The 15,331-nt window shown below is 34.4% G+C and overlaps 1 pseudogene across 1 annotated transcript; it reads right to left on the bottom strand.

The window, feature by feature from the left end:
* Positions 1-4,243: 4,243 nt before the first annotated feature.
* Positions 4,244-14,176, bottom strand: LOC107630671 (leucine aminopeptidase 2, chloroplastic-like; annotated as a pseudogene). The gene is made up of 5 exons (XR_015907053.1): positions 14,069-14,176; positions 13,587-13,664; positions 13,227-13,287; positions 12,854-13,041; positions 4,244-4,628 (listed from the first exon to the last, which is right to left on the bottom strand). The product of XR_015907053.1 is annotated as a leucine aminopeptidase 2, chloroplastic-like (transcript).
* Between the last annotated feature and the right edge of the window lie 1,155 nt (positions 14,177-15,331).

A 15,331-nucleotide genomic window follows, 5' to 3' on the forward strand; every position in this document is an offset into this window, starting at 1 on the left:
TGAGAGAGCACCAATTGGGTTTCTATAGCTCCAGAAAATTCACTTCGAATGTAGGGAGGTCAGAATCCAACAGCATCTGCAGTCTTTTTTCAGCCTCTGAATCAGATTTTTGCTCAGGTCCCTCAATTTCATCCAGAAAATACCTGAAATCACAGAAAAACACACAAACTCATAGTAAAGTCCAGAAGAGTGATTTTTATTTAAAAACTAATAAAAATATAATAAAAACTAATTAAAATATACTAAAAACATACTAAAAATAATGCCAAAAAGTGTATAAATTATCCGCTCATCACACTCCAAATCTGATTTCTTCACAGTTTGAATTTGAAGAGCCAGAAGGCCTTCCCACCCTCGAAGCTGGATCGTAAGATTGTATAATTAGTAGTTATTGATATGAACTTTATGCAATTATATAATACTCTAATATAGCTCGCTCGATATGTAGGAATGACGCGGTTGTGTGGGTTGCAAGTTGGATGATAGCTTATTTTGAAGATGATTATTTTAACATAAAGTTAATATTATGCACTAATCTTTTCCTTTGTTCTTTCTTTTATATTTAGGTAGTTAAGCCTAATGTGTAATTATTCAAATTTTATTAGGTTGATGATGGGGTTCGAATGAAGATTGTAGTCTCACTCGTGTCAAAGAATCATAATATGATCAGCTATAGGGTCAAAAGAAATGCCATTGAAAATCTTAGAAAGCTGTATGATAATCACCATCGTGATGATTATGAATTCCCACAAGATTAGATTTATAACATTGCCTTTTTTATTATTTTCTTGTGGGCATATAAACCATCTAGTGACATATGCATTATATTTTGTTTACGTTTGTGTTCGTATTTGATTGCCGGATTATTTAATGTCTCCATTTGACTAGAGATATAAGTATTATTATTTTTAAAGGTGGGTTTTCTTGACCATCATTGTTACTTCTATGTTTTATGATTTTTCTGCTAGTGGTGCTTATTATTATGCCATTTTGACATTATGATTGATTTGATCATAATTAGATAGATTTAGAATCAATACATATTAGCTAATATTAGTATCTTTGATATATGAATTGAGCTCTGTTGGGATTTAAAGTGAAGATTTTTTCTTTTACTTTTGTTTTATCTTATTTATTTATTAGCTCTTTAGGATATTTCTTTGCATTTTGATCATTCCCTTTTGATGTGGGAGTTCTAGTGCAAGTGTGGTTTTCCCTTTTTTCTGGGGTTTTGAAGTGGAAGTGGGAGTTCGGGTGATTTGGATTATACCCGAGAGAAAGGGTTGGTTGATGCAGCTTTTGCTTAAATAATTAAAAGTTCATTTATGCTCAGTTTTGAAGATGCTGCCTGATAAGAGCAAAAAGGTAAAGTTACTCAGCTCATATGTATATTTAGATTCACATGGATGTATCTTAATATGTTTTGGATTGGTGTTTTGTATTTTTTGGGGGGGAATCTAGTGGATGTTGAGGGGTAGGGAATGATATGTGTGGTGACTTGTGAATGTATCTATTGCCTATATATGAATTTATACTCTTTTGGTGATTGAAATTTTGTTCTTTTATACAATCTAGTATTCTGTTTTTTCTGTCTTAGTTGTGTGTTGGATATGGGGCTTATGTGTTTGTTTAATAAATAATAATTCGTCTTGCAAATGTTTATGCTTCCTTGCCGTATGTTAAATACTTTAGTTGGATTATAATCTACTTGTGTGTCTTTCACTGATCTATTATCTTTTACTCAGTAAATCACTATTGCCTGAAACCATTTTCTTTCCAGTATACACCAGCCATAGACATATGGAGCATTGGCTGCATTTTTGCAGAACTTTTGACTTGAAAGCCTTTTTTCCCTGGGAAGAATGTTGTTCATCAATTGGATCTTATGACTGATCTTCTTGGAACACCATCTCTATATTGATGGACAACTATTTTAATGTATAAGTGGAAAAGAGTGTTGAATCTGATATGTGATGTTCCCTAGTGTGTTATTCATGGTTTTGATCATGGTGTTAAGTAATTTGAGTTAGTTATGATGTTAACGTCATTACTACAAGATAAATCTATGATATGGGGTGTCCAATATTTCTTCGTTCTCTTCTTTCTAATTGGGTTGTCAATTTACCAGCATGGCATAGAAATCATTGGATAAATGTATATTGTGTTTCTTGTGAAATTCTGCCATGTATTTCTTGTTGGATTTCACGAAGCAGTTTATACTTTTCCTTTGCTCTTACATATCATATTTCTTCATCTGCGTGTTATTAGTGGTTGCTACAACATCAAGACTGGACCTGGCTGTTCAATTGAACTCATGAAATTTGACATGGGTGGTTCATCTGCTGTTTTGGGTGTAACGAAAGCTCTTGGTCAAATCAAACCTCTTGGAGTTGAGGTCAGTAATTTATGTTATTGTTCATACCTTCCATTCTTTCTATACCTTCCATGTTTGATTCCTTTATGTAATTTATCAAGTGATATCCAAAAGTTTTAACTTGTTACTCATAATCTTTAGCAGTTATCAGCAACACAGCACCCCTCAATTTCAAAGATCATCAATAATAAATATTATATGTTTCTTATGTGGTATTTCAAAGTACATCTTGAGAAATAAATAACATGAACCACTTAAGTTGACAAGAAAATTGAATTTTGCACAATACATTATCCTCACTTGGAGACAGATTTCAGCTGACAAATGTTGCTCATAATGATTTGTTTGTCCACAATTTTCAGAGGTCCATAAAGTATACTTCAATATCCCAATCCCAGAAATATAACTACAAGACATATTCATGGGGGGTTGTAGCTACAAGGACGAAAAGAGGTGCAGCCGGTGGGAATCCAGGTATAGAAAGAAGGCAAGTTTTAGTTATCCTCTTGTATAGGCGATTCTAGCATCCTTACGGTGTGAGGAAGCATAAACTCAGCAAATATGGGAAAATAAGAAGATGGATAGTACCCATAAATATTATTATTATTTTCTATTTTTATGGGCCCTTTTTTCTGTTGTTTATTTGGTTTGGTGTGAAAGAGAGGAAAAGAGAAGAGAAGAGAGAGGTTTGTGTGTGAAAGTTTGAAGTGCAAGTGCAAGTGCAAGTGAAAGGAGACTTAAACTAAACTGTAAGTGAAGTATATCTCACTAATCTAAGGAAGCAACATGGTCTAAGGTCTTACATAAGGAAGCTATTTCTGACTTTCTGTTCTCTTAGCTTTTGTTTTTTTTTTTTTTTTGTTCCACGGTATCTCGAACAGGACATACCTAAGACTAATCATTCGTAAATGATACTTATTTAAAAAGAATAATGAACTAACCACTAGACTAACCCAAATTAGTTCTCTTCACTTTTATTAATGTTCCATAAAATGGCGTCCACTATGCCATGATTTCCCACTTTGTAGAAAATATAACAGCAAGATTAGAAAAAGCTTCATTTGGAAATTTTCATTTAGTGTGAATTTTCTTAAAAATTATTATGGATCGAATACTTGTGTTGAATCTATAGTAACGCCTATCTTATTAATTCCAGTTCTATTGTGATAATAATCCTTACTTGATATAATCAAATGAATTTTCATATAAAGTAAATTCATTTTTGGGTTCATAAAGCTTAATTAGGTGATAATATGTATAGGTATTTTTCTTATCTAAATAATTACCCTTATAGGTTCTTTGTTGGGGATCAAAAATTAAAAGGGAGAGAAAAAGAAAATTAGAGAGCTAACTACAAGATTTCATCTAATATTACTAGGGTGAGATATACTTATTAAATCTTAATGGTTTGTCCATTTTATTGTAAAAGAACTTGCTTGTATTTAGATTTGTGAAGTTATAATTTTTTAAAAATTTATTAAATTTCTTAATTTTGTGAAATAATAATGAATTAATGATGCATTAGCAAGTTTTAACCTTCATTGTTAGTTCAATTTTAAAGGCTTAAAAAAAAGGTGTTGTTACTTTGTTAGTATACCGAAATTGGAAAATTTTAAGAAAAATGTAAAAGACATTAAATAAACAAAAAAACCCTAAGAGTATTCCCTTTTTTCCTTTATTTATCTTTCCTTTATTTTATTTTATTTTATATATTTTTTTCAATCAAATACAGTATAGGGCAAGGGATTCAGTCTAAGTCTAATGACACAGTAAAGTTACTTCCCTTATTTCAAAGTAATGCACATGGTGCTATTTATGGCATATGCATAATGCACCAATTTCACTTAAGGACACTAATGGAGATGTAAGAATCACAAATCGTCGGTAGGTAAAACAAAACAAAACTGCCAAGAGACTAATGGAATTCTGAACTAAGTCAAAAATAGAAAAATATTTGAATACAGTGAAATATGCCTCCTCCTCTGACCCCCTTTTACATCTCCCCTAAACTTATTCATAAAATCAAACCCATTGAACCAAGAACACCACAAGATGCATTTATCTTATCCTCTCTGATTCACTCACCATATAACAAGATTTGGAGATATCAATTATCAGTTCACTTTTGAGAAGCATTTTTCAAAACCCACTCTACTAAAGTAGCAACACCAAATCCTGTTGCTGAGCATTTCTTCTTGTTCCATACCGGACTGGACAAGTCGATATGCATCCATTGAACCTTTTCATTAACAAACTGCAAAATAGCAGTTGTTGGTAGCAATTTCCCAATAAGTTTATGGAGTAATATTAAGAGAATGACAAGATTATATATAATTAGTGATAAACCCCATTTGTAGGATTTATCTTGTATTGATTCTAGGGGATTTTATGACCTTTTACCCACATTTATTCAATGAAATAGCATGGTTTTACAACTTCTCCCTTAACTGTGCTTAAGAGTGAAAACATGCTTTTTAGGCCCTTAATTGTTTAATCTTAATTTACCTTGATTCCATTAGATGTCTTGATATGTTTGTTAAGTGATTTCGGGCTTAGGAGGCAAAGATTGGATCAAGGAAATGAAGGAAAAGCATGTAAAAGAGGAGAACTCATGAAGAAATGAAGGAATCGCAAAAGCTATCAAACCGACCTCTTTGCACTTAATCGACCATAACTTGAGCCACAGAAATCCAAATGATGTGGTTTTAGTTGCGTTGGAAAGCTAACATCTGGAGCTTCAAAATGATATAAGATTTGCTATAGTTGCATCACGTTTAGGGGGGCACGCACCGATTTGCACGTCAATCATTAAAAGCAAATTAGTGGCCAGCTAATTCTAAAGCCTTGTGGGCCCAATCCAACTCATTTCTGATGCAATTTAACCCAAGGATTGAAGAGGGATGAGACATCTAGTCATTAGTTTAGTTTTATTTTAGTTTTCACATGCTTTAGTTAGTTTCTAGGGAGAGAAGCTCTCTCTTCTCTCTAGAATTAGGAGTAGGTTAGATCTAGATTAGGAACTCTTAGATCTAGTTTAATTTCATGCTTTGATTTACTTTTCTCTTTGCAATTCTTCTTCTTCTACCTTTCCTCTCTTTAGTTTAGTATTTAATTCATGTAATTCTCTACTTTTATGTTGATACACTTTTGTTCTTCTATCTTTCTTTCAATGCAATTTATGATTCATGTTCCTTTATTGTTGATTTGATTTGTTGTTGTTTAATTCCTTGCAATTGAGTAGTGTAGATTTACTTTCCTTGCTATTTTACTATGTTTTTCTTTTATGCCTTCCAAGTGTTTGATGAAATGCTTGGTTGGATTTTAGTGTAGATTTACATTCCTTGCAATTTTACTATGCTTTCCTTTTATGCATTCTAAGTGTTTGATAAAATGCTTAGTTGGATTTTAGAGTAGAATTTTATGTTCTTGGCTTGGGAAGGTAACTTAGGAACTCTTGAGTTACTAATGTCCAAGTGATTGACGGTTGGGAGCCATTAAGTCTAGATCTCACTAATTGATTTGGTGTAGAACTAGGACTTATGGACTTGGATTGACATAGCTCACTTGACTTTCCTTTACTATTAGTTAGGGGATGACTTAGTGGGGTTGGTCCTTGCCAATTCTCATGTTGTGGTTAGTGATTAGGATAGAGATCCTTGACCACCAACCTTTACCAAGACCTCTTTAATTGTTAGTTTATTTTCATTTCCATTTACTTTTCATGCCTCTTATCAAAAACCCCAAAACATACTCCATAACCAATAACAAGACACTTTATTATAATTCCTAGGGAGAACGACTCGAGGTTTAATACTTCGGTTTATAATTTTAGGGGTTTGTACTAGTGACAAACAAATTTTTGTACGAAAAGATTATTGTTGGTTTAGAAACTATATTGCAACAAGAATTTATTGGGAATTCTAAACCATCAAAAGTCCAATCATCAAAATGGCGCCGTTGCCGGGGATTGCAATGGTGTTGTATTATTGGTTATTGTATATATGTGAATATTGTAAATAGATTGATTTTTGGATTGCTTGTTAGCTTTTGGTAGTTGTAGGACTTTGTTTCCTTTATTTGTTATTAGCTTTTATTTTCTCTTGCTATCATGAATTCTCACCTTCGCTATGAGTTTAGTTCTAATTGTGTTGTAGGAAATGAGAGCTACAATGAAAAAATGCATCAAGGATGGAACAATCAAAGGTGGGAGGAGCCATATGCATATGATCAATCCTCTTGGCAACAACCTCCACCAAAGCACTATGAAGAAGAGTCATTCTATGATGCATATCAATCCAATGGCTATGGTGAATCTCCTTGTTACTTTCAAGAACCACCACCATATGCCTATGAATCATATCCTCAACATGAACCTCAACCACACTCACAAGCCTCCTTTCACCAAACACATCCATATGACCCTAACCCATATCCATCCTACCAACCACCTTTTGAACCATATGAGCCATACATGGAACCACCATTCCAATATCAATACTTCCAAGAACCACCTCAATATACACCACCATATCCTTACCAAGAAGAACTACCTTCCTATCATGAACCCCTTCTCCAAGACAATGAACCCTCCTATCCACCCCAATCCTCAATGGATGAAACCTTTGGCCTTATACTTCAAGGGCAAGGAGAGATGCAAAGGAAGACACTAGAATTTGTGGCTACCTTGACCAAGGTAGTAATCATTTTAACCTCCTAATGCTTGAGCACTCAAAGCACTCCCATGGTCACATGTGGAGAATCAATTGAAGAACAAAGCATGAAGGAGAGATTGGAAACTCCAGTGGAGAATAAAGAATGCCACTTTGTGTTAGAATAATTGGAGGAGCCTATGATCATTGAAGAAGAGGAAGAAGTGGTTGAAGACTTAGGAGATGCGGAACCTCCTTGGGAACCTAGAGTCGAAGAGAATCTCTCCAAGGCGATTGAATTTGATGTTGAGGAGGAGAGTGCACAACTGCCAAAATAATTATTGAATGAAGACTTGGAGGGAATGAAGCAAGGATTGAGTTCCATTGGTGATGAGGATCATGCATCCAACCTTCTTAGTGGTGAATCCTTTGAATTTGATGAACCTTCTCCCAATGAGATGGAAAGCAATGTGGAGGTAGATTTCTCTCAACCTCCTATTTATGATTTGAGTGACGGAGAAGAGGTAGATGAAATTGATGAACAAAGGGTTGAAATTGAAGAAAGTTGTCAAGAGGTGGAGGTAGTCAAAGAAGAACATAAGGGAGTAGAGCTTGCAAGGACATTGGAGATACCTCTCCCCAAGCCACCACCATCTATTCTTCCATTCAAGTGGGTAAATTCCTTATACCTAAGCTTTATTATTCCCCTTGAATTTGGTTTGCTTGAGACGGATGGTTAACTTAGATATATTTGTGGCTTTAAGAGCAAAAGGGAGATGATTAGTGGTTGGCAAGGTAAATCAAAGTTCATGATGGTTGCATGCCCAAAGCTTAATAGCAAGGGTTGGTGTAGAACTAGATTGCTTGGGTCTAGGATGATGTTTGTTCACTTTATTGAGAGTTCACCTTGTTTACCACCCCCATGGAATAATGATAATCAACTTGAAGATGGGTGTGGAAACAAGATATGGGATCCCGGAATACATGAGGATCAACTTTGGGAGCCCATGGTTTGTGAAGAACTCCATCAAAGCTTGGAAAAATTGAAGAATGGAGCTTATTGGAAATGCAAGCATTGGTGGATGTTCGAAGATGGCTTCAAGCACAAGCCACCTTGAGAGGAGCTCCCCATAAGTCCAACTTAAGGACAATAAACAAAAGTGCTAGGTGGGAGACACCCCACCATGGTAAATTCTTTTTATTTTCTCTTTTTGTACATATTGGTAATTAGTTTAAATTTATATTTTTGGTTGATTTGTTGAGTATAATTGGTAGTTTAGTATGTTAAATAAGCTTTTATGGTGTTTTGGTAGCTATTTAGAGGTTTGGAATGCTTAGATTGGTGCAAAAATATAGAAAAAAAAATAGAGCACCATCCGCGCGTACGTGCACTGCGCGCGTACGCGTGCCTCAAGCATTTTCGCCTACCCACGCAGACGCGCCATGTACGCGTACGCGTGGATTGAGAATTCCACCCCCAAGCCAAAAACTCGAGAGTTGTGCGAACGTTGCGCGCGCATTGTGCCTTTCGCACAAACCAACTCGCGCGTACGCGCACATGACGCGTACGCGTCACTCTTGAAATAAGCCATCGACACAAACGCGCTATGTACGCGTACGCGTCGCGTCCATTGCACCACCATCTGCGCGCGCGTACGCACGGATGTCCTTCCTTCACTACACTTCTTTTCTTCTCCTCTTTCCATTTCTTTCCTTCTCCTTTCTTCTTCCATTCTTCTACCCCTCATCCAACACTCCCAAACACCATTGATAACCATTTATTTTAGTTAACTAATTAGTTAGTTAACTAATTAGTTAGTTAATTAATTAATTAGTTAGTTAGTTAGTTGATTAGTTAGTTTTTATTTCATTTTCTCTTTTTTTGTAAGTGTTGGATTGTTATTCTTGTTTACCATTAATTGCTGCTGAGTATTAAAATGGGATGTTATCTTAACATCATTATGTTTATAATCTTTGTTGGATTCTATTGTTGAGGTTATATTTTGCTACTTGGTTTTGAGTTTTTCATGCTTACCTTTTAAGAATACCAAGTGATGAGAATTGCCTTTGAGCTTGTAACTCTTCTTGAATTGCATGATTTGGCCACCATGTGATTTGAACCCTATGCTTTGATTATGCAATCTCTTGACATTGGATGGTGTGCATTTACCTTAATGCATTGTGCTTCATGATTATATGCATCCATATGTTATGGCTTGAATGCTCTCATGCTTTTTTAATGCTTGTTTTACCTTACAAGTTTACTTAAAGCATCTCAAGCACACTAGGATAAGTGAAGTGCATGCTTCTTTTGTGACATCGCTTTTTATGCTAATGTGTGTTCTAAAAGGCGCCTAATTTAGAATTCACACTAACTTTCATTAATGTCACACTAATCCACTCACTCCATTCTAGTGGTTTTTACCTCGTTCCAGCAATGTATGCTTCCTTGCTTTTGTATCTTCTCATCTTATGGTGTTATTCTTTACTTTTCATGATTGATGCACCGCATGCAAAAATGGAAGCAGAAGAAAAAACACGCAGCAACCGGTTGATCTACCAACTGAAGGTAGCAACTTGGAAAGTCGCCGTACCCCTTGCTCATCTTTGAGTGCACCGAGGACGGTGCAAACTTTTAAGTATGGGGAGGTCGTCCGACCGGTCGGCGATTTTGGATGACAAATTTCTAATTCCAACACTTTTGCATTTCATTTTAGGTCTTTTAGGATTTTTGTTTCATTTTCTTATTTTTTCATATATATATATATATATATATATATATATATATATATATATATATATACACAATAAGCTTAGTCAAAATAATGAGATTTTTCTAAGATTTCTATCTATAGGGCACCAATTGATTTGAGTGAAAACTTTTCATAGAACTTGCTTGAATTATATACATATTGTGGAATATGGTTTTGAGCTAAGAATACAAACAAGTGAGATTTGAGCCTAATGACGTGGTTACATCTTATAACCACTTATTTTTCCTTCTTGTGTGCATTATTCTCTTTCTATGATTGTAATCTTTGATTTGTTTGATTCTTTATGTCCATTATTTTGTGTAGACGTGCATTTATATGATTGAGGCCATCATTTCATGTAGCTCACTTACCCAAATAGCCTTACCTTTTATCTTCCATTGTTAGCCAATTTGAGCCTACGATTAACCATTTTGTTCTTAATTTAGTACATTACAAGCCTAAAGCGAAAAACAATAAATGTCCTTATTTAGATCTTTGATTAGCTTAGGCTAGTGTGTGTGTGTATCATTCAAGTGTGGGAGCCTTGGGACATTGGGTGAATAAAAGGGTGTTTTGTATTTCTATATTTGGGAATTAAGTACATACTCATGTATTGATAAAAATGTATAGACCTTATGCATTGATGTTCTTGTATATAGTTTGAAAAGAAAAAAAATGAGAAAAACAAAAGAAAAAGGAAAAGAAACAAAAAGAAAGAAAAGAAAAAGAAGAAAGAAATAGAAAAAGAAGGAAAAAGAGAAAGAAAGAAATAAAAAGGGGACAAAATGCCCCAAAGCAAAGCGAAGCTCAATAAAATCAATGCATATGAGTTGTGAAATGAAAAGAAAATGCATGAGTATGTTAAAAAGTGAAAAACGGGTAGTTAGGTTAGAACTTAATTGTATAGGATGTCATAGGTTAAGTGGGAAGTTTAAGCTTATCAAAGATTCAAATTTCAAGCTCACTTGACCAAATACATCCTACCTTAACCCTAGCCCCATTACAACCAATGAAAAGACCTCATGATGCTTGTATGCATGCATAAAATAAATGTTGATTGTTAGAAGAAAAACAAATCTTGAAAAGCATGATTAGGGGAGAATTGAGTGAATCAACCCTAAACACTTGAGCGAATAGAGTGCAAACACATCCGGTGAGGGTTTGATGCTCAATTACATGTTTTCACCTATGATCATCTCTTTTCATGCAAGTTTGTAAAAATATTTAATAACTCAATTCAATTGTGGATTAGACTTGCTAGTCCTTAGCCCTTGTGCATATATGCTTCTTGGGAATTGATTTATTTTGACCAAGAAATTGCATTCATGTAGATAGTTGCATATAGGTAGATTGCATTTAGTTAGACTTCATTAAATAAATGTTGATACCCCTTGTTTCTCTCTTGGTTTAAGCATGAGGACATGCTTTGTTTAAGTGTGGGGAAGTTGATAAACCCCATTTGTAGGGTTTATCTTGTATTGATTCTAGGGGATTTTATGACCTTTTACCCACATTTATTCAATGAAATAGCATGGTTTTACAACTTCTCCTTTAATTGTGCTTAAGAGTGAAAACATACTTTTTAGGCCCTTAATTGTTTAATCTTAATTCACCTTGATTCCATTAGATGCCTTGATATATTTGTTAAGTGATTTCGGGTTTAGGAGGCAAAGATTGGATAAAGGGAATGAAGGAAAAGCATGTAAAAGTGGAGAACTCATGAGGAAATGAAGGAATTGCAAAAGCCGTCAAGCCGACCTCTTTGCACTTAATCGACCATAATTTGAGCTACAGAGATCCAAATGATACGGTTTTAGTTGCGTTGGAAAGCTAACATCCGGGGATTCAAAATGATATAAGATTTGCCATAGTTGCATCACGTATAGAGGGGGCGCACATGCGCCGATTTGCACGTGAATCATTAAAAGCAAATTAGTGGCCAGCGAATTCTAAAGCCTTGTGGGTCCAATCCAACTCATTTCTGATGCTATTTAATCCAAGGATTAAAGAAGGATGAGACATCTAGTCATTAGTTTAGTTTTATTTTAGTTTTCACATGCTTTAGTTAGTTTCTAGAGAGAAGCTCTCTCTTCTCTCTAGAATTAGGAGTAGGTTAGATCTAGATTAGGAACTCCTAGATCTAGTTTAATTTCATGCTTTGATTTACTTTTCTCTTTGCAATTCTTCTTCTTATACCTTTTCTCTCTCTAGTTTAGTATTTAATTCATGTAATTCTCTACTTTTATGTTGATGCACTTTTGTTCTTCTATCTCTCTTTTAATGCAATTTATGATTCATGTTCCTTTATTGTTGATTTGATTTTTTGTTGTTTAATTCCTTGCAATTGAGTAGTGTAGATTTACTTTTCTTGCTATTTTACTATGTTTTCCTTTTATGCCTTCCAAGTGTTTGATGAAATGCTTGGTTGGATTTTAGTGTAGATTTACATTCCTTGCAATTTTACTATGCTTTTCTTTTATGCCTTCTAAGTCTTTGATAAAATGCTTAGTTGGATTTTAGAGTAGAATTTTATGTTCTTTGCTTGGGAAGGTAACTTAGGAACTCTTGAGTTACTAATGTCCAAGTGATTGACGGTTGGGAGCCATTAACTCTAGATCTCACTAATTGATTTGGTGTAGAACTAGGACTTATGGACTTGGATTGACATAGCTCACTTGACTTTCCTTTACTATTAGTTAGGGGATGACTTAGTGGGGTTGGTCCTTGCCAATTCTCATGTTGTGGTTAGTGATTAGGATAGAGATCCTTGACCACCAACCTTTGCCAAGACCTCTTTAGTTGTTAGTTTATTTTCATTTCCATTTACTTTTCATGCCTCTTATCAAAAACCCCAAAACATACTCTATAACCAATAACAAGACACTTCATTGTAATTCCTAGGGAGAACGACCCGAGGTTTAATACTTCAGTTTATAATTTTAGGGGTTTGTACTAGTGACAAACAAATTTTTGTATGAAAGGATTATTGTTGGTTTAGAAACTATATTGCAATGAGAATTTATTGTGAATTCTAAACTGTCAAAAGTCCAATCATCAATCAGACACATCATACATACCTGTTTTAGGAAAGGGGCGGCAGTAATAGCACCACCTTGTCGACCACCAGTGTTAACCATATCAGCGACTCCTGATTTTATTGACTCCCAGTAACTATCTTCTAATGGCATCCTCCATAGTTTCTCCCCACTCACCTCAGAGGCTTCAACAACTTCTTTTGCCAGCTCATCACTGGGTGTAAAAATACCTTCAAAAGCAACAGTTGAAATAGTATCAGATGAATTCTTGCCCCCAAATAACATGGCACTTTCAATGCCAACTAAAAATTTGACCTTTTTATGGTTTCCACTAGCAACTCTTGATATAGGATCAATAAGAAAATAAATCAAACCCATACATACACAATATAATAGTACTTTAGATCAAAGTTACCTACAATTGAGGGTCCAAGAGCAACCACACATGCCCCAGTTAAAGTTGCCAGGTCAACAATCTGAAGAATAGTTGATCAACCTGTTAGCACAATTCTAAAACCAAAGTATACACATACACTTCTTAAGGAATTGCAATTGCATACTCCAAATAATTGAGTATTTGAGCAACTGAGCTTACATACAAGTTAGAAAAAGCTTCTAATATTTTCTCTAACTCTTATTAGAGAAAATAATAAACAACCAAATCTACCAAACTGATGAATATTAAGCAGACCATCCAGTTGGGGCAATTAACCTAATCTGTATAAATCATGGGGAGATTATAGGGATAGAAAGAGGTAAATGCAGAGTTTCATACCTTCTCAACACCTTGGTTACAAGCATATACCAGAGCATCTGCCAATGTAAGCCTACCCTCCGTATCAGTGTTGTTAACCTACAAAAGAAATCCAACATCAAATTCTTAGTAAATGATCTCAAATGGTAATATTATAATAAAAAAATAATAAAAACTACTACACATGTTTAATTATATTGATCCTAGAGGCCAAAATCTCTAATCATTGATTTCCAGTTTTACACAAATATTTATTTGTACCAGATATTTCTACAATAGGTTTGCCATACGATAATTCAAGTGACAAATACATTGCATCCAAATATTAAAATTAAACATCCAAAAAGCACAAAAAATGTTCTCAATATAAGAAATATATGATTTCTGGAGGGAAAAGATGAGATGACTGCAATGTAATGGTTGAAACAGGATCAAAATATAACAAATGCTATGTTCCAATAATGTGTACAGTAAGTTGTGATTATAATCAAATAAACCCTTACCTCTATAGTCTTTCCATTTGAAGATGTGACAATGTCTCCAGGCCTCATACCTTATCCACTAATCCTATTCTCACAAGCTGCAACTACAAAATGAACCTGCATATACATGACTTTAAACTTGGGCATAGCATGAATTATTAATCATAATTAGCAATTGTACCACAAAATGCAGGACTTTTATTGAGTGCCATTCTTGATACATCATTCCTCTATCTCAATTCAACCATGAACCTATAAGTCTCCAACATAACTGATGCAAGCAAAACTGTCGGTTAAGAATTCCTTCTCAGTAAAGGAGAATTAACCTCGTTGCAAGTATAGTTCTCAACCAACAAGTAATGCTCGATCAAAGTTTACAATTTCTAATCTAAACCGAGAGTCTTTTAACCTCGGGTCGTTCTCCCTAGGAATGCAAATGAAATGTTACGCTTTTGGTTGTTAAAGGGACGAAAGGGGTTTTTGAATTAAAGAACGAAAGATTAAAGAAACTAAGCAATAAAAGAATTAAGCAATGATCAAAATTGTAATTAATGCAAGTAAAGAGAATACAAGATCAAAACTTAGTGAAAATGCTATAAATGCAAGAAAAGAGCCTTGACTTGAGAATGAGTATCCAAGGGATCCTATCATCGCCATAACCACAACTATGGTAATTATGATAAGTCAATCTCGCCTAGTCAACCCCAACCATCGAGGAGAAAGTTAAGCAAGCATAATTGACCTTAATCCATAAGTCCTAACTAACTTACCAAACTAGTTGATAAAAGGCTAGCGTCAATGGAAATAAGAATCAACTAACTACCCAAGAATTACCACTAAATGTCAGACATTATGACTCTAGTATCCTAGGAACTCAAACCACAAGCCAAGGTGGGAAAATATAATCAAAATCTAGAGTTGACATTTTCACAAACACCTTGTATGCATAAAAGTAAAACATGAAATATTGCAAAGTAAAATAGAAAACTATAACCAACTACCAACAAAACCAAACATAAACAAGCAATCAAACATAAAGGAAGCATGGAACATAAAATTCATTAATAAAAACTTTAAGTAACACAAAATTAAAAATATGAACAAGTAACTTGAACCAAAAGGAAGGAAAGTAAAGACAATGTAATTAATGAGGAAATTTAGAGTACTTACAATTGAAGAAGTAAATTCAAAATCAAAGCTTGCTATAAAATGCTACAATGGAAATTGATAAACCCTAGGAGAGCAATGCTATACTACTCCTACTCCTACTCCTAATTATATGAA

Source organism: Arachis ipaensis, chromosome B3 (assembly GCF_059453495.1).
Source record: "Arachis ipaensis isolate K30076 ecotype BB chromosome B3, ASM5945349v1, whole genome shotgun sequence".
NCBI classification, from domain to species: Eukaryota; Viridiplantae; Streptophyta; class Magnoliopsida; order Fabales; family Fabaceae; genus Arachis; species Arachis ipaensis.